Raw genomic sequence first — 18,415 nt, 5'->3', positions numbered from 1 at the left:
GGGAGGGACGCGTAGCAGCAGCTCGGCCTCTTGAGGCGTCCGGGGGCGGCCGCCGGCCTCTGTGGCCATACCACCCCGAACGCAACGCGCCCGCCCGCCCGATTCCCTCTGATCTCGGGAGCTAAGCAGGGTCGGGCCCGGTTAGTACTTGCATGGGAGACCGCCTGGGAATACCGGGTGCCCTAGGCTTTTTGCTGTGCCTCTTTTTCTGTCCCACCCCCCTGGGCTGGAAACGGGGGTGGGGTGGGGTGGGGTGGCCCGGGGCCCCTCCGCCCTCCGCGCCCGCCCCGGCTCCCGCCCCCGGCCGGCCCGGACCCTGTCCCGTGGCCCCTGGAGAGAGGGTCAGGTTTGACATGTGGAGGCTCAGTCCCCGAGGCTGTCGCCCCTCAGACACCTGCCGCAGGTCCGGGCCTCCGGAACTTCTGACGGACCGGCTCTGAATTCAGGACAAATTCTAAGGTTGTCCAAGTAGACGACCACGTTACCCTATGAGAGGAGAAATTTGATCCTATCCATATATGCAGAAGAATAGAATCTGAACAGTTGGCCATTCGTTCACGATAAAATAATTTAAGAATCCAGAAGAGAAGACATCTGGAAACTCTTTTCAAAAGTCTAAATCCTTAGAAAATAGTCTTAAGGATTCAGAAGTAAAAACATTCTTTGGAAAGTCACGAGCAAGACCAGGGTGTTGATAATGAGATTCTTCTGGTCAATACTGCAACAGACGCTCTAAAATACACACTAAAACAAGGGAAAACACTAATAATAGGTGGGAAAGGAAAAATCACCTCGTTCATTGTCCTCACCTCCTACGGTTCTCAAAATACACTGTTTGCCCCTAGGCATGGGAGACCTGTAGAAAGCCTAGGTGAGTCCCGCAAGACAGCTCTACATGAAATCAACGTTCAATCGATAGTTTCGATATTTCTTATTTCCTAGCAAATACACAATAATGAATGCAATTTTTAAAAAGGATCACAGTCAAAGTCACAGAGAATCTACACAGCACCTACGGGAAAAACGTGCCAACTTAGATGGAAAACTTAGTAACAAACATAAATGATGGCCCAAATCGATGGAGAGGCTATACTGTATTCCTCGATAGATGGACACAGAGCCCCCAAACTAATCATTTCCCCCAAATTAATAAATAATCAAATTTAAACAGGGTTTATAACTAGAAACTTACAATCTGTTTCTTTCTCCTTTTCTTTTAATTAGGGAAATGGACATGTTGAAGAATAATAATAATAATAATAATAATAATAATAATTATTATTATTAGATTAAATCGAGTTAACTGTACCAAAACTCTACCACTCACCTTATAAAACTGGGAGTTTATTCATAGGTCGCAAGCCGCTGTGTATCTTTTCCTGAAGGCATGCAACCAAAGAAACACTTCTCCCCAACAAATCCCATCTCGACTGTCAGCATTTTGCTTGCTTTTCCTTTTAAAGTTTTTGCTCTCTGTTATAGGACTGTCTCATTGAGGTAGTTTGTTATTTTCACAGTTTATATAATACATGTGGAACCATTGTGGATGCATTCTGGGTAACTTGTGTGCCAGGGGAAACCTTCTGTTTGGGGAATACTCCTTGCTGACACAGGAAGCTGCAGTTCATCAGCACTGCTATAGAATGGCACTGCACGAAGCAATTGAAATATCTTTATCCGATCTTTGACTAGGTCCGTGTACACAGGGCTCCCGTGAGTATTACCCTAGACGATTCCTGGTCACACGTGCCCTATCTTCTCTCTGGTACGTGCTCCTCAGAGAATACGCTTGCTCCTGAATGACGCCAGTGTGGATTCATATCCATTTATGCTACATTGTTTTCCAAATGGTTCTATCACTTCACCTCCCGTATCAGCAGGGTGTGGGTAAGAGTTTTCCTCCCAGCCAACACAGCGATCGGTTTTTTAAGTTTCCTCAATCTGGTGAGTTTGAAACTACACCTTGCTTCAATGTTTATTTCCTATTTCCCTGATTAATAGTGAGGATACAGTGCCAAATGCGTATGAAGCATATTACACATAGATATTCTGTAATAGTAATATCTTGCCAAGTATATGCGCTACAGATGCCTTGTCCTGTTTGCGGCTTGTTTTTTACCCTCTTCGTGGTATCTTTTGACACTTTTTATTATGGGAAATTTGAAATAGAAACAAAAACAGACAGAATAGTAGAATACATACTCACTACCCTGACTCAAGAAATCACCAACCCTTGGCCAGCCAGATCTTGTTTCTTTTATACCCCTCCTACCTTAAGTTCATGATCCCCTTAGTAATATCCCTCCATCGATAAAGGGTCAATATGTTTCTATCAAAGGTGGAGGCTTTCTTTCCTTTTTCAGTGTAATCACAGCCACATTATTCCATCTAAACATTTAACCGTATTAGAGATAACAGCAAGTACTCGATGTCTGCGTTTCCCTGAGACACATACACTCACTTCAGTTTCTTTGAATCCAGTGCAAATACAGTGCATACATGGTGATGGGTTGAGATGTCTTTTGAAAGAGTGTCCACACATCCCAACTAGTTGGGGGCGGCCCCGGCTGTCACCATTTCCCTTTGTTTCCTACCGCTGTCCACAGTGACCCGAGTCAGTTTTGCCGCTGTGAGGGGTGTAATCGTGGATTTAAGCATATTTAATGTGTTTCGATATCTTGCAATTATTATACTTACTGGTGATCAGACTGTCCTGTGTTTGGCAAACGGGAGTCTACTCATTCTGGTTCCTGTGTCTTTTGACGTGACCCTCGTCCTGTTGGATGTCATAGCATCCACGCTTCCCAGCATAAGAAGCGTCCATTTCCCGCCCCAGACTTGAAGTCAGCCTATGTCTCCAGTAAGTCTTAGGACCGTTTAATAACAATGGTTTGTGGAGACCACGACCTAGATGCTGGTGAAATGCACTGCTGTTGAGTTTGCACCTATTTCTCAGCACTTTCCATGGGAAACAACTAAAAACTAAACAATAAAATAGAATTAGATTAAAAAACTAAAGAAAAATACATTGAGCTTACACTGAGAATCCAAATGGAAACTGAGAAATTAGAGGCTTTTTACTCTATACTTTATCGATTTCACCTCTTTCTCTCACACCCAAATTCCCAGTTCTCAAAGACACCCACAGCATTCGCTCTTTGCGTGATGCCACAGAATAATCGTATCCATTCACCGTATCACCGTGGACTACTTGCTACTGCGCCAAGCAGGAAAGGCGAGGAAGGAACTTTCTACTTTCCTGGCTCCACTGTGACAATCTAAGAGCTGCTGTCAGCCGAAGCCAGTCTGCTCATGTCCGGGGAGCTCGGAGCCATGTCCCACTCCTTTGGAATATTTCCCTGAGCCTTCATGTGGGCTCCTGCCGTCTGTAGAATCTGACAAGTCACACGTTGTCCTCCCGTTTGTGTCCTCCGTGCTTTGAAGAGATGTCCTATTGAGTCTTTGATTTTTGCTGTGATTTGTATATGTGTCTGCGGCAAAGTGTTGCTTCTGTGCTGTGTAGCAGCTGCCGAGCAAGGCTTTGAAGGCTACGGGGCTGCAGGACGGCGCGGGGGTGTCGGGGGTGGGGGTCGGGGCGCTGGGCCCGGAGGGCCACGTCGCAGCAGCTCGGCCTCTTGAGGCGTCCGGGGCCGGCCGCCGCCGTCTACGGCCATACCACCCTGAACGCGCCCGATCTCGTCTGATCTCGGAAGCTAAGCAGGGTCGGGCCTGGTTAGTACTTGGATGGGAGACCGCCTGGGAATACCGGGTGCTGTAGGCTTTTGCCTCTTCTTTTGTCCCGCCCGCCGGCCCGTGGGGGGTCGGGGGGGGGTGGGGGGCCCCCCGCGCTCCGCGCCCGCCCCCCCTTTCGCGCTCGGCCCCCGGCCCCCCGGCGCGGCCCGCTGCCCCCGCCCGGGCCTTCCTCCCCTCTCCCCCGCTGCAGCAGCACCGCCAGGCGGCGGCGGCGGCGGCGGCGGCGGCGGCGGCGGCAGCGGCAGCAGCAGAGCGTCCCAGCCCTTCCGTTCGGCCGGCAGCCGAGCCCCAGCCCTGGGCCCCACACGGGGCCGGGCCGGGCGGCGGGATCCCTAAGTGCCGCTGGGTCTCTTCTCCGGCCCCGCCCCGCACTCCGGGACATCCCCTGCACCCGGCGCGGGACAGCCCACGGCGGCAAACCGTGCCCTGGGCCCCCGGACCCCCAGCCCACCGTGGACTTCCTCTCCGCCGCACACCCGGGCCTCGGGCCCGGGCCTCACGCCGGGCGGGCTCCTCGCCGCCGCCGGGGCTCCCGAGAGACACACCGGCGCACCGCACAGGGCAAGTCGCCGGCCACCCGGGCAGAGAGGACACACGCGGAGCACTCCCACCCAAACCCAAACGACCCACCGGCCCCCCGACCCGTGGCAACCCACCCCAAACCCCACCCCACGGTGCAACAGGATAGCCGGCTCTGGCCCCCCCGCCCCCCGCCCCCGGCCCCGCCCCCGCGCGGGGCCTGCTGCCACACGCAGGCCCTGACGGGAATCGGGGCAGAACGGTCCTCCCCAGACGGGGGTGGGGTGGCGCGGTGGGGGGGACACTGCACGTCTTCAGGACCTCCGGGTGAAGGACCAGCGGCAGCCACGGCCCTGCCTCCTTGTCCTGGCCCTGCCCGCAAGCCCCTCCCCGCCGTGCCCTGGCGCGAGGCGGCGGAGGGCCCTCTCGCGCGCACTCTCGGGCTCTGGCCCTCCGCCCCCACGCGTGGAAGTCTGTCCCTGCGCGCGTGCCCGTGGGTCTGCTCCTTGGGATGTGCGACGGCGGTGCGTCCGCGGTTCGGGTGGGGCAGGGGGGTGCGCGCGAGACCCGTCAGGCTCCGCCTGCGCCCGCCCCCCCATAGGGGCAGGTGGGCTAGCGAAGGGCCAGGGCGGCGGGAGGGACCCGACTGGGCAGGGAGGGACGCGTAGCAGCAGCTCGGCCTCTTGAGGCGTCCGGGGGCGGCCGCCGGCCTCTGTGGCCATACCACCCCGAACGCAACGCGCCCGCCCGCCCGATTCCCTCTGATCTCGGGAGCTAAGCAGGGTCGGGCCCGGTTAGTACTTGCATGGGAGACCGCCTGGGAATACCGGGTGCCCTAGGCTTTTTGCTGTGCCTCTTTTTCTGTCCCACCCCCCCTGGGCTGGAAACGGGGGTGGGGTGGGGTGGGGTGGCCCGGGGCCCCTCCGCCCTCCGCGCCCGCCCCGGCTCCCGCCCCCGGCCGGCCCGGACCCTGTCCCGTGGCCCCTGGAGAGAGGGTCAGGTTTGACATGTGGAGGCTCAGTCCCCGAGGCTGTCGCCCCTCAGACACCTGCCGCAGGTCCGGGCCTCCGGAACTTCTGACGGACCGGCTCTGAATTCAGGACAAATTCTAAGGTTGTCCAAGTAGACGACCACGTTACCCTATGAGAGGAGAAATTTGATCCTATCCATATATGCAGAAGAATAGAATCTGAACAGTTGGCCATTCGTTCACGATAAAATAATTTAAGAATCCAGAAGAGAAGACATCTGGAAACTCTTTTCAAAAGTCTAAATCCTTAGAAAATAGTCTTAAGGATTCAGAAGTAAAAACATTCTTTGGAAAGTCACGAGCAAGACCAGGGTGTTGATAATGAGATTCTTCTGGTCAATACTGCAACAGACGCTCTAAAATACACACTAAAACAAGGGAAAACACTAATAATAGGTGGGAAAGGAAAAATCACCTCGTTCATTGTCCTCACCTCCTACGGTTCTCAAAATACACTGTTTGCCCCTAGGCATGGGAGACCTGTAGAAAGCCTAGGTGAGTCCCGCAAGACAGCTCTACATGAAATCAACGTTCAATCGATAGTTTCGATATTTCTTATTTCCTAGCAAATACACAATAATGAATGCAATTTTTAAACAGGATCACAGTCAAAGTCACAGAGAATCTACATAGCACCTACGGGAAAAACGTGCCAACTTAGATGGAAAACTTAGTAACAAACATAAATGATGGCCCAAATCGATGGAGAGGCTATACTGTATTCCTCGATAGATGGACACAGAGCCCCCAAACTAATCATTTCCCCCAAATTAATAAATAATCAAATTTAAACAGGGTTTATAACTAGAAACTTACAATCTGTTTCTTTCTCCTTTTCTTTTAATTAGGGAAATGGACATGTTGGAGAATAATAATAATAATTATTATTATTATTATTATTATTATTAGATTAAATCGAGTTAACTGTACCAAAACTCTACCACTCACCTTATAAAACTGGGAGTTTATTCATAGGTCGCAAGCCGCTGTGTATCTTTTCCTGAAGGCATGCAACCAAAGAAACACTTCTCCCCAACAAATCCCATCTCGACTGTCAGCATTTTGCTTGCTTTTCCTTTTAAAGTTTTTGCTCTCTGTTATAGGACTGTCTCATTGAGGTAGTTTGTTATTTTCACAGTTTATATAATACATGTGGAACCATTGTGGATGCATTCTGGGTAACTTGTGTGCCAGGGGAAACCTTCTGTTTGGGGAATACTCCTTGCTGACACAGGAAGCTGCAGTTCATCAGCACTGCTATAGAATGGCACTGCACGAAGCAATTGAAATATCTTTATCCGATCTTTGACTAGGTCCGTGTACACAGGGCTCCCGTGAGTATTACCCTAGACGATTCCTGGTCACACGTGCCCTATCTTCTCTCTGGTACGTGCTCCTCAGAGAATACGCTTGCTCCTGAATGACGCCAGTGTGGATTCATATCCATTTATGCTACATTGTTTTCCAAATGGTTCTATCACTTCACCTCCCGTATCAGCAGGGTGTGGGTAAGAGTTTTCCTCCCAGCCAACACAGCGATCGGTTTTTTAAGTTTCCTCAATCTGGTGAGTTTGAAACTACACCTTGCTTCATTGTTTATTTCCTATTTCCCTGATTAATAGTGAGGATACAGTGCCAAATGCGTACGAAGCATATTACACATAGATATTCTGTAATAGTAATATCTTGCCAAGTATATGCGCTACAGATGCCTTGTCCTGTTTGCGGCTTGTTTTTTACCCTCTTCGTGGTATCTTTTGACACTTTTTATTATGGGAAATTTGAAATAGAAACAAAAACAGACAGAATAGTAGAATACATACTCACTACCCTGACTCAAGAAATCACCAACCCTTGGCCAGCCAGATCTTGTTTCTTTTATACCCCTCCTACCTTAAGTTCATGATCCCCTTAGTAATATCCCTCCATCGATAAAGGGTCAATATGTTTCTATCAAAGGTGGAGGCTTTCTTTCCTTTTTCAGTGTAATCACAGCCACATTATTCCATCTAAACATTTAACCGTATTAGAGATAACAGCAAGTACTCGATGTCTGCGTTTCCCTGAGACACATACACTCACTTCAGTTTCTTTGAATCCAGTGCAAATACAGTGCATACATGGTGATGGGTTGAGATGTCTTTTGAAAGAGTGTCCACACATCCCAACTAGTTGGGGGCGGCCCCGGCTGTCACCATTTCCCTTTGTTTCCTACCGCTGTCCACAGTGACCCGAGTCAGTTTTGCCGCTGTGAGGGGTGTAATCGTGGATTTAAGCATATTTAATGTGTTTCGATATCTTGCAATTATTATACTTACTGGTGATCAGACTGTCCTGTGTTTGGCAAACGGGAGTCTACTCATTCTGGTTCCTGTGTCTTTTGACGTGACCCTCGTCCTGTTGGATGTCATAGCATCCACGCTTCCCAGCATAAGAAGCGTCCATTTCCCGCCCCAGACTTGAAGTCAGCCTATGTCTCCAGTAAGTCTTAGGACCGTTTAATAACAATGGTTTGTGGAGACCACGACCTAGATGCTGGTGAAATGCACTGCTGTTGAGTTTGCACCTATTTCTCAGCACTTTCCATGGGAAACAACTAAAAACTAAACAATAAAATAGAATTAGATTAAAAAACTAAAGAAAAATACATTGAGCTTACACTGAGAATCCAAATGGAAACTGAGAAATTAGAGGCTTTTTACTCTATACTTTATCGATTTCACCTCTTTCTCTCACACCCAAATTCCCAGTTCTCAAAGACACCCACAGCATTCGCTCTTTGCGTGATGCCACAGAATAATCGTATCCATTCACCGTATCACCGTGGACTACTTGCTACTGCGCCAAGCAGGAAAGGCGAGGAAGGAACTTTCTACTTTCCTGGCTCCACTGTGACAATCTAAGAGCTGCTGTCAGCCGAAGCCAGTCTGCTCATGTCCGGGGAGCTCGGAGCCATGTCCCACTCCTTTGGAATATTTCCCTGAGCCTTCATGTGGGCTCCTGCCGTCTGTAGAATCTGACAAGTCACACGTTGTCCTCCCGTTTGTGTCCTCCGTGCTTTGAAGAGATGTCCTATTGAGTCTTTGATTTTTGCTGTGATTTGTATATGTGTCTGCGGCAAAGTGTTGCTTCTGTGCTGTGTAGCAGCTGCCGAGCAAGGCTTTGAAGGCTACGGGGGCTGCAGGACGGCGCGGGGGTGTCGGGGGTGGGGGTCGGGGCGCTGGGCCCGGAGGGCCACGTCGCAGCAGCTCGGCCTCTTGAGGCGTCCGGGGCCGGCCGCCGCCGTCTACGGCCATACCACCCTGAACGCGCCCGATCTCGTCTGATCTCGGAAGCTAAGCAGGGTCGGGCCTGGTTAGTACTTGGATGGGAGACCGCCTGGGAATACCGGGTGCTGTAGGCTTTTGCCTCTTCTTTTGTCCCGCCCGCCGGCCCGTGGGGGGTCGGGGGGGGGTGGGGGGCCCCCCGCGCTCCGCGCCCGCCCCCCCTTTCGCGCTCGGCCCCCGGCCCCCCGGCGCGGCCCGCTGCCCCCGCCCGGGCCTTCCTCCCCTCTCCCCCGCTGCAGCAGCACCGCCAGGCGGCGGCGGCGGCGGCGGCGGCGGCGGCGGCGGCAGCGGCAGCAGCAGAGCGTCCCAGCCCTTCCGTTCGGCCGGCAGCCGAGCCCCAGCCCTGGGCCCCACACGGGGCCGGGCCGGGCGGCGGGATCCCTAAGTGCCGCTGGGTCTCTTCTCCGGCCCCGCCCCGCACTCCGGGACATCCCCTGCACCCGGCGCGGGACAGCCCACGGCGGCAAACCGTGCCCTGGGCCCCCGGACCCCCAGCCCACCGTGGACTTCCTCTCCGCCGCACACCCGGGCCTCGGGCCCGGGCCTCACGCCGGGCGGGCTCCTCGCCGCCGCCGGGGCTCCCGAGAGACACACCGGCGCACCGCACAGGGCAAGTCGCCGGCCACCCGGGCAGAGAGGACACACGCGGAGCACTCCCACCCAAACCCAAACGACCCACCGGCCCCCCGACCCGTGGCAACCCACCCCAAACCCCACCCCACGGTGCAACAGGATAGCCGGCTCTGGCCCCCCCGCCCCCCGCCCCCGGCCCCGCCCCCCGCGCGGGGCCTGCTGCCACACGCAGGCCCTGACGGGAATCGGGGCAGAACGGTCCTCCCCAGACGGGGGTGGGGTGGCGCGGTGGGGGGGACACTGCACGTCTTCAGGACCTCCGGGTGAAGGACCAGCGGCAGCCACGGCCCTGCCTCCTTGTCCTGGCCCTGCCCGCAAGCCCCTCCCCGCCGTGCCCTGGCGCGAGGCGGCGGAGGGCCCTCTCGCGCGCACTCTCGGGCTCTGGCCCTCCGCCCCCACGCGTGGAAGTCTGTCCCTGCGCGCGTGCCCGTGGGTCTGCTCCTTGGGATGTGCGACGGCGGTGCGTCCGCGGTTCGGGTGGGGCAGGGGGGTGCGCGCGAGACCCGTCAGGCTCCGCCTGCGCCCGCCCCCCCATAGGGGCAGGTGGGCTAGCGAAGGGCCAGGGCGGCGGGAGGGACCCGACTGGGCAGGGAGGGACGCGTAGCAGCAGCTCGGCCTCTTGAGGCGTCCGGGGGCGGCCGCCGGCCTCTGTGGCCATACCACCCCGAACGCAACGCGCCCGCCCGCCCGATTCCCTCTGATCTCGGGAGCTAAGCAGGGTCGGGCCCGGTTAGTACTTGCATGGGAGACCGCCTGGGAATACCGGGTGCCCTAGGCTTTTTGCTGTGCCTCTTTTTCTGTCCCACCCCCCTGGGCTGGAAACGGGGGGGGGGGTGGGGTGGGGTGGCCCGGGGCCCCTCCGCCCTCCGCGCCCGCCCCGGCTCCCGCCCCCGGCCGGCCCGGACCCTGTCCCGTGGCCCCTGGAGAGAGGGTCAGGTTTGACATGTGGAGGCTCAGTCCCCGAGGCTGTCGCCCCTCAGACACCTGCCGCAGGTCCGGGCCTCCGGAACTTCTGACGGACCGGCTCTGAATTCAGGACAAATTCTAAGGTTGTCCAAGTAGACGACCACGTTACCCTATGAGAGGAGAAATTTGATCCTATCCATATATGCAGAAGAATAGAATCTGAACAGTTGGCCATTCGTTCACGATAAAATAATTTAAGAATCCAGAAGAGAAGACATCTGGAAACTCTTTTCAAAAGTCTAAATCCTTAGAAAATAGTCTTAAGGATTCAGAAGTAAAAACATTCTTTGGAAAGTCACGAGCAAGACCAGGGTGTTGATAATGAGATTCTTCTGGTCAATACTGCAACAGACGCTCTAAAATACACACTAAAACAAGGGAAAACACTAATAATAGGTGGGAAAGGAAAAATCACCTCGTTCATTGTCCTCACCTCCTACGGTTCTCAAAATACACTGTTTGCCCCTAGGCATGGGAGACCTGTAGAAAGCCTAGGTGAGTCCCGCAAGACAGCTCTACATGAAATCAACGTTCAATCGATAGTTTCGATATTTCTTATTTCCTAGCAAATACACAATAATGAATGCAATTTTTAAAAAGGATCACAGTCAAAGTCACAGAGAATCTACATAGCACCTACGGGAAAAACGTGCCAACTTAGATGGAAAACTTAGTAACAAACATAAATGATGGCCCAAATCGATGGAGAGGCTATACTGTATTCCTCGATAGATGGACACAGAGCCCCCAAACTAATCATTTCCCCCAAATTAATAAATAATCAAATTTAAACAGGGTTTATAACTAGAAACTTACAATCTGTTTCTTTCTCCTTTTCTTTTAATTAGGGAAATGGACATGTTGGAGAATAATAATAATAATAATTATTATTATTATTATTATTATTAGATTAAATCGAGTTAACTGTACCAAAACTCTACCACTCACCTTATAAAACTGGGAGTTTATTCATAGGTCGCAAGCCGCTGTGTATCTTTTCCTGAAGGCATGCAACCAAAGAAACACTTCTCCCCAACAAATCCCATCTCGACTGTCAGCATTTTGCTTGCTTTTCCTTTTAAAGTTTTTGCTCTCTGTTATAGGACTGTCTCATTGAGGTAGTTTGTTATTTTCACAGTTTATATAATACATGTGGAACCATTGTGGATGCATTCTGGGTAACTTGTGTGCCAGGGGAAACCTTCTGTTTGGGGAATACTCCTTGCTGACACAGGAAGCTGCAGTTCATCAGCACTGCTATAGAATGGCACTGCACGAAGCAATCGAAATATCTTTATCCGATCTTTGACTAGGTCCGTGTACACAGGGCTCCCGTGAGTATTACCCTAGACGATTCCTGGTCACACGTGCCCTATCTTCTCTCTGGTACGTGCTCCTCAGAGAATACGCTTGCTCCTGAATGACGCCAGTGTGGATTCATATCCATTTATGCTACATTGTTTTCCAAATGGTTCTATCACTTCACCTCCCGTATCAGCAGGGTGTGGGTAAGAGTTTTCCTCCCAGCCAACACAGCGATCGGTTTTTTAAGTTTCCTCAATCTGGTGAGTTTGAAACTACACCTTGCTTCATTGTTTATTTCCTATTTCCCTGATTAATAGTGAGGATACAGTGCCAAATGCGTATGAAGCATATTACACATAGATATTCTGTAATAGTAATATCTTGCCAAGTATATGCGCTACAGATGCCTTGTCCTGTTTGCGGCTTGTTTTTTACCCTCTTCGTGGTATCTTTTGACACTTTTTATTATGGGAAATTTGAAATAGAAACAAAAACAGACAGAATAGTAGAATACATACTCACTACCCTGACTCAAGAAATCACCAACCCTTGGCCAGCCAGATCTTGTTTCTTTTATACCCCTCCTACCTTAAGTTCATGATCCCCTTAGTAATATCCCTCCATCGATAAAGGGTCAATATGTTTCTATCAAAGGTGGAGGCTTTCTTTCCTTTTTCAGTGTAATCACAGCCACATTATTCCATCTAAACATTTAACCGTATTAGAGATAACAGCAAGTACTCGATGTCTGCGTTTCCCTGAGACACATACACTCACTTCAGTTTCTTTGAATCCAGTGCAAATACAGTGCATACATGGTGATGGGTTGAGATGTCTTTTGAAAGAGTGTCCACACATCCCAACTAGTTGGGGGCGGCCCCGGCTGTCACCATTTCCCTTTGTTTCCTACCGCTGTCCACAGTGACCCGAGTCAGTTTTGCCGCTGTGAGGGGTGTAATCGTGGATTTAAGCATATTTAATGTGTTTCGATATCTTGCAATTATTATACTTACTGGTGATCAGACTGTCCTGTGTTTGGCAAACGGGAGTCTACTCATTCTGGTTCCTGTGTCTTTTGACGTGACCCTCGTCCTGTTGGATGTCATAGCATCCACGCTTCCCAGCATAAGAAGCGTCCATTTCCCGCCCCAGACTTGAAGTCAGCCTATGTCTCCAGTAAGTCTTAGGACCGTTTAATAACAATGGTTTGTGGAGACCACGACCTAGATGCTGGTGAAATGCACTGCTGTTGAGTTTGCACCTATTTCTCAGCACTTTCCATGGGAAACAACTAAAAACTAAACAATAAAATAGAATTAGATTAAAAAACTAAAGAAAAATACATTGAGCTTACACTGAGAATCCAAATGGAAACTGAGAAATTAGAGGCTTTTTACTCTATACTTTATCGATTTCACCTCTTTCTCTCACACCCAAATTCCCAGTTCTCAAAGACACCCACAGCATTCGCTCTTTGCGTGATGCCACACAATAATCGTATCCATTCACCGTATCACCGTGGACTACTTGCTACTGCGCCAAGCAGGAAAGGCGAGGAAGGAACTTTCTACTTTCCTGGCTCCACTGTGACAATCTAAGAGCTGCTGTCAGCCGAAGCCAGTCTGCTCATGTCCGGGGAGCTCGGAGCCATGTCCCACTCCTTTGGAATATTTCCCTGAGCCTTCATGTGGGCTCCTGCCGTCTGTAGAATCTGACAAGTCACACGTTGTCCTCCCGTTTGTGTCCTCCGTGCTTTGAAGAGATGTCCTATTGAGTCTTTGATTTTTGCTGTGATTTGTATATGTGTCTGCGGCAAAGTGTTGCTTCTGTGCTGTGTAGCAGCTGCCGAGCAAGGCTTTGAAGGCTACGGGGCTGCAGGACGGCGCGGGGGTGTCGGGGGTGGGGGTCGGGGCGCTGGGCCCGGAGGGCCACGTCGCAGCAGCTCGGCCTCTTGAGGCGTCCGGGGCCGGCCGCCGCCGTCTACGGCCATACCACCCTGAACGCGCCCGATCTCGTCTGATCTCGGAAGCTAAGCAGGGTCGGGCCTGGTTAGTACTTGGATGGGAGACCGCCTGGGAATACCGGGTGCTGTAGGCTTTTGCCTCTTCTTTTGTCCCGCCCGCCGGCCCGTGGGGGGTCGGGGGGGGTGGGGGGCCCCCCGCGCTCCGCGCCCGCCCCCCCTTTCGCGCTCGGCCCCCGGCCCCCCGGCGCGGCCCGCTGCCCCCGCCCGGGCCTTCCTCCCCTCTCCCCCGCTGCAGCAGCACCGCCAGGCGGCGGCGGCGGCGGCGGCGGCGGCGGCGGCGGCAGCGGCAGCAGCAGAGCGTCCCAGCCCTTCCGTTCGGCCGGCAGCCGAGCCCCAGCCCTGGGCCCCACACGGGGCCGGGCCGGGCGGCGGGATCCCTAAGTGCCGCTGGGTCTCTTCTCCGGCCCCGCCCCGCACTCCGGGACATCCCCTGCACCCGGCGCGGGACAGCCCACGGCGGCAAACCGTGCCCTGGGCCCCCGGACCCCCAGCCCACCGTGGACTTCCTCTCCGCCGCACACCCGGGCCTCGGGCCCGGGCCTCACGCCGGGCGGGCTCCTCGCCGCCGCCGGGGCTCCCGAGAGACACACCGGCGCACCGCACAGGGCAAGTCGCCGGCCACCCGGGCAGAGAGGACACACGCGGAGCACTCCCACCCAAACCCAAACGACCCACCGGCCCCCCGACCCGTGGCAACCCACCCCAAACCCCACCCCACGGTGCAACAGGATAGCCGGCTCTGGCCCCCCCGCCCCCCGCCCCCGGCCCCGCCCCCGCGCGGGGCCTGCTGCCACACGCAGGCCCTGACGGGAATCGGGGCAGAACGGTCCTCCCCAGACGGGGGTGGGGTGGCGCGGTGGGGGGGACACTGCACGTCTTCAGGACCTCCGGGTGAAGGACCAGCGGCAGCCACGGCCCTGCCTCCTTGTCCTGGCCCTGCCCGCAAGCCCCTCCCCGCCGTGCCCTGGCGCGAGGCGGCGGAGGGCCCTCTCGCGCGCACTCTCGGGCTCTGGCCCTCCGCCCCCACGCGTGGAAGTCTGTCCCTGCGCGCGTGCCCGTGGGTCTGCTCCTTGGGATGTGCGACGGCGGTGCGTCCGCGGTTCGGGTGGGGCAGGGGGGTGCGCGCGAGACCCGTCAGGCTCCGCCTGCGCCCGCCCCCCCATAGGGGCAGGTGGGCTAGCGAAGGGCCAGGGCGGCGGGAGGGACCCGACTGGGCAGGGAGGGACGCGTAGCAGCAGCTCGGCCTCTTGAGGCGTCCGGGGGCGGCCGCCGGCCTCTGTGGCCATACCACCCCGAACGCAACGCGCCCGCCCGCCCGATTCCCTCTGATCTCGGGAGCTAAGCAGGGTCGGGCCCGGTTAGTACTTGCATGGGAGACCGCCTGGGAATACCGGGTGCCCTAGGCTTTTTGCTGTGCCTCTTTTTCTGTCCCACCCCCCTGGGCTGGAAACGGGGGGGGGGTGGGGTGGGGTGGCCCGGGGCCCCTCCGCCCTCCGCGCCCGCCCTGGCTCCCGCCCCCGGCCGGCCCGGACCCTGTCCCGTGGCCCCTGGAGAGAGGGTCAGGTTTGACATGTGGAGGCTCAGTCCCCGAGGCTGTCGCCCCTCAGACACCTGCCGCAGGTCCGGGCCTCCGGAACTTCTGACGGACCGGCTCTGAATTCAGGACAAATTCTAAGGTTGTCCAAGTAGACGACCACGTTACCCTATGAGAGGAGAAATTTGATCCTATCCATATATGCAGAAGAATAGAATCTGAACAGTTGGCCATTCGTTCACGATAAAATAATTTAAGAATCCAGAAGAGAAGACATCTGGAAACTCTTTTCAAAAGTCTAAATCCTTAGAAAATAGTCTTAAGGATTCAGAAGTAAAAACATTCTTTGGAAAGTCACGAGCAAGACCAGGGTGTTGATAATGAGATTCTTCTGGTCAATACTGCAACAGACGCTCTAAAATACACACTAAAACAAGGGAAAACACTAATAATAGGTGGGAAAGGAAAAATCACCTCGTTCATTGTCCTCACCTCCTACGGTTCTCAAAATACACTGTTTGCCCCTAGGCATGGGAGACCTGTAGAAAGCCTAGGTGAGTCCCGCAAGACAGCTCTACATGAAATCAACGTTCAATCGATAGTTTCGATATTTCTTATTTCCTAGCAAATACACAATAATGAATGCAATTTTTAAAAAGGATCACAGTCAAAGTCACAGAGAATCTACATAGCACCTACGGGAAAAACGTGCCAACTTAGATGGAAAACTTAGTAACAAACATAAATGATGGCCCAAATCGATGGAGAGGCTATACTGTATTCCTCGATAGATGGACACAGAGCCCCCAAACTAATCATTTCCCCCAAATTAATAAATAATCAAATTTAAACAGGGTTTATAACTAGAAACTTACAATCTGTTTCTTTCTCCTTTTCTTTTAATTAGGGAAATGGACATGTTGGAGAATAATAATAATAATTATTATTATTATTATTATTATTATTAGATTAAATCGAGTTAACTGTACCAAAACTCTACCACTCACCTTATAAAACTGGGAGTTTATTCATAGGTCGCAAGCCGCTGTGTATCTTTTCCTGAAGGCATGCAACCAAAGAAACACTTCTCCCCAACAAATCCCATCTCGACTGTCAGCATTTTGCTTGCTTTTCCTTTTAAAGTTTTTGCTCTCTGTTATAGGACTGTCTCATTGAGGTAGTTTGTTATTTTCACAGTTTATATAATACATGTGGAACCATTGTGGATGCATTCTGGGTAACTTGTGTGCCAGGGGAAACCTTCTGTTTGGGGAATACTCCTTGCTGACACAGGAAGCTGCAGTTCATCAGCACTGCTATAGAATGGCACTGCACGAAGCAATCGAAATATCTTTATCCGATCTTTGACTAGGTCCGTGTACACAGGGCTCCCGTGAGTATTACCCTAGACGATTCCTGGTCACACGTGCCCTATCTTCTCTCTGGTACGTGCTCCTCAGAGAATACGCTTGCTCCTGAATGACGCCAGTGTGGATTCATATCCATTTATGCTACATTGTTTTCCAAATGGTTCTATCACTTCACCTCCCGTATCAGCAGGGTGTGGGTAAGAGTTTTCCTCCCAGCCAACACAGCGATCGGTTTTTTAAGTTTCCTCAATCTGGTGAGTTTGAAACTACACCTTGCTTCATTGTTTATTTCCTATTTCCCTGATTAATAGTGAGGATACAGTGCCAAATGCGTATGAAGCATATTACACATAGATATTCTGTAATAGTAATATCTTGCCAAGTATATGCGCTACAGATGCCTTGTCCTGTTTGCGGCTTGTTTTTTACCCTCTTCGTGGTATCTTTTGACACTTTTTATTATGGGAAATTTGAAATAGAAACAAAAACAGACAGAATAGTAGAATACATACTCACTACCCTGACTCAAGAAATCACCAACCCTTGGCCAGCCAGATCTTGTTTCTTTTATACCCCTCCTACCTTAAGTTCATGATCCCCTTAGTAATATCCCTCCATCGATAAAGGGTCAATATGTTTCTATCAAAGGTGGAGGCTTTCTTTCCTTTTTCAGTGTAATCACAGCCACATTATTCCATCTAAACATTTAACCGTATTAGAGATAACAGCAAGTACTCGATGTCTGCGTTTCCCTGAGACACATACACTCACTTCAGTTTCTTTGAATCCAGTGCAAATACAGTGCATACATGGTGATGGGTTGAGATGTCTTTTGAAAGAGTGTCCACACATCCCAACTAGTTGGGGGCGGCCCCGGCTGTCACCATTTCCCTTTGTTTCCTACCGCTGTCCACAGTGACCCGAGTCAGTTTTGCCGCTGTGAGGGGTGTAATCGTGGATTTAAGCATATTTAATGTGTTTCGATATCTTGCAATTATTATACTTACTGGTGATCAGACTGTCCTGTGTTTGGCAAACGGGAGTCTACTCATTCTGGTTCCTGTGTCTTTTGACGTGACCCTCGTCCTGTTGGATGTCATAGCATCCACGCTTCCCAGCATAAGAAGCGTCCATTTCCCGCCCCAGACTTGAAGTCAGCCTATGTCTCCAGTAAGTCTTAGGACCGTTTAATAACAATGGTTTGTGGAGACCACGACCTAGATGCTGGTGAAATGCACTGCTGTTGAGTTTGCACCTATTTCTCAGCACTTTCCATGGGAAACAACTAAAAACTAAACAATAAAATAGAATTAGATTAAAAAACTAAAGAAAAATACATTGAGCTTACACTGAGAATCCAAATGGAAACTGAGAAATTAGAGGCTTTTTACTCTATACTTTATCGATTTCACCTCTTTCTCTCACACCCAAATTCCCAGTTCTCAAAGACACCCACAGCATTCGCTCTTTGCGTGATGCCACACAATAATCGTATCCATTCACCGTATCACCGTGGACTACTTGCTACTGCGCCAAGCAGGAAAGGCGAGGAAGGAACTTTCTACTTTCCTGGCTCCACTGTGACAATCTAAGAGCTGCTGTCAGCCGAAGCCAGTCTGCTCATGTCCGGGGAGCTCGGAGCCATGTCCCACTCCTTTGGAATATTTCCCTGAGCCTTCATGTGGGCTCCTGCCGTCTGTAGAATCTGACAAGTCACACGTTGTCCTCCCGTTTGTGTCCTCCGTGCTTTGAAGAGATGTCCTATTGAGTCTTTGATTTTTGCTGTGATTTGTATATGTGTCTGCGGCAAAGTGTTGCTTCTGTGCTGTGTAGCAGCTGCCGAGCAAGGCTTTGAAGGCTACGGGGCTGCAGGACGGCGCGGGGGTGTCGGGGGTGGGGGTCGGGGCGCTGGGCCCGGAGGGCCACGTCGCAGCAGCTCGGCCTCTTGAGGCGTCC

The 18,415-nt window shown here is 52.4% G+C and overlaps 3 non-coding genes and 4 pseudogenes across 3 annotated transcripts; all 7 read left to right on the top strand.

The window, feature by feature from the left end:
* The first annotated feature begins 57 nt into the window (after nt 1-57).
* On the top strand, nt 58-189 carry LOC123633523 (annotated as a pseudogene).
* A 3,473-nt stretch (nt 190-3,662) lies between these two features.
* LOC123633570 lies at nt 3,663-3,781 on the top strand. The gene has a single exon (XR_006733619.1). It is a non-coding gene; the product is annotated as a 5S ribosomal RNA (ribosomal RNA).
* A 1,201-nt stretch (nt 3,782-4,982) lies between these two features.
* Nucleotides 4,983-5,114, top strand: LOC123633522 (annotated as a pseudogene).
* A 3,472-nt stretch (nt 5,115-8,586) lies between these two features.
* LOC123633569 lies at nt 8,587-8,705 on the top strand. The gene has a single exon (XR_006733618.1). It is a non-coding gene; the product is annotated as a 5S ribosomal RNA (ribosomal RNA).
* A 1,202-nt stretch (nt 8,706-9,907) lies between these two features.
* Nucleotides 9,908-10,039, top strand: LOC123633520 (annotated as a pseudogene).
* A 3,471-nt stretch (nt 10,040-13,510) lies between these two features.
* Nucleotides 13,511-13,629, top strand: LOC123633568. Its single transcript, XR_006733617.1, has one exon. It is a non-coding gene; the product is annotated as a 5S ribosomal RNA (ribosomal RNA).
* A 1,200-nt stretch (nt 13,630-14,829) lies between these two features.
* Nucleotides 14,830-14,961, top strand: LOC123633519 (annotated as a pseudogene).
* Nucleotides 14,962-18,415: the final 3,454 nt, after the last annotated feature.

Source organism: Lemur catta, chromosome 2, assembly GCF_020740605.2.
Source record: "Lemur catta isolate mLemCat1 chromosome 2, mLemCat1.pri, whole genome shotgun sequence".
NCBI classification, from domain to species: Eukaryota; Metazoa; Chordata; class Mammalia; order Primates; family Lemuridae; genus Lemur; species Lemur catta.
Note: the sequence above shows the minus strand (reverse complement) of the source record. Positions and strands in the feature narration are given on the sequence as shown.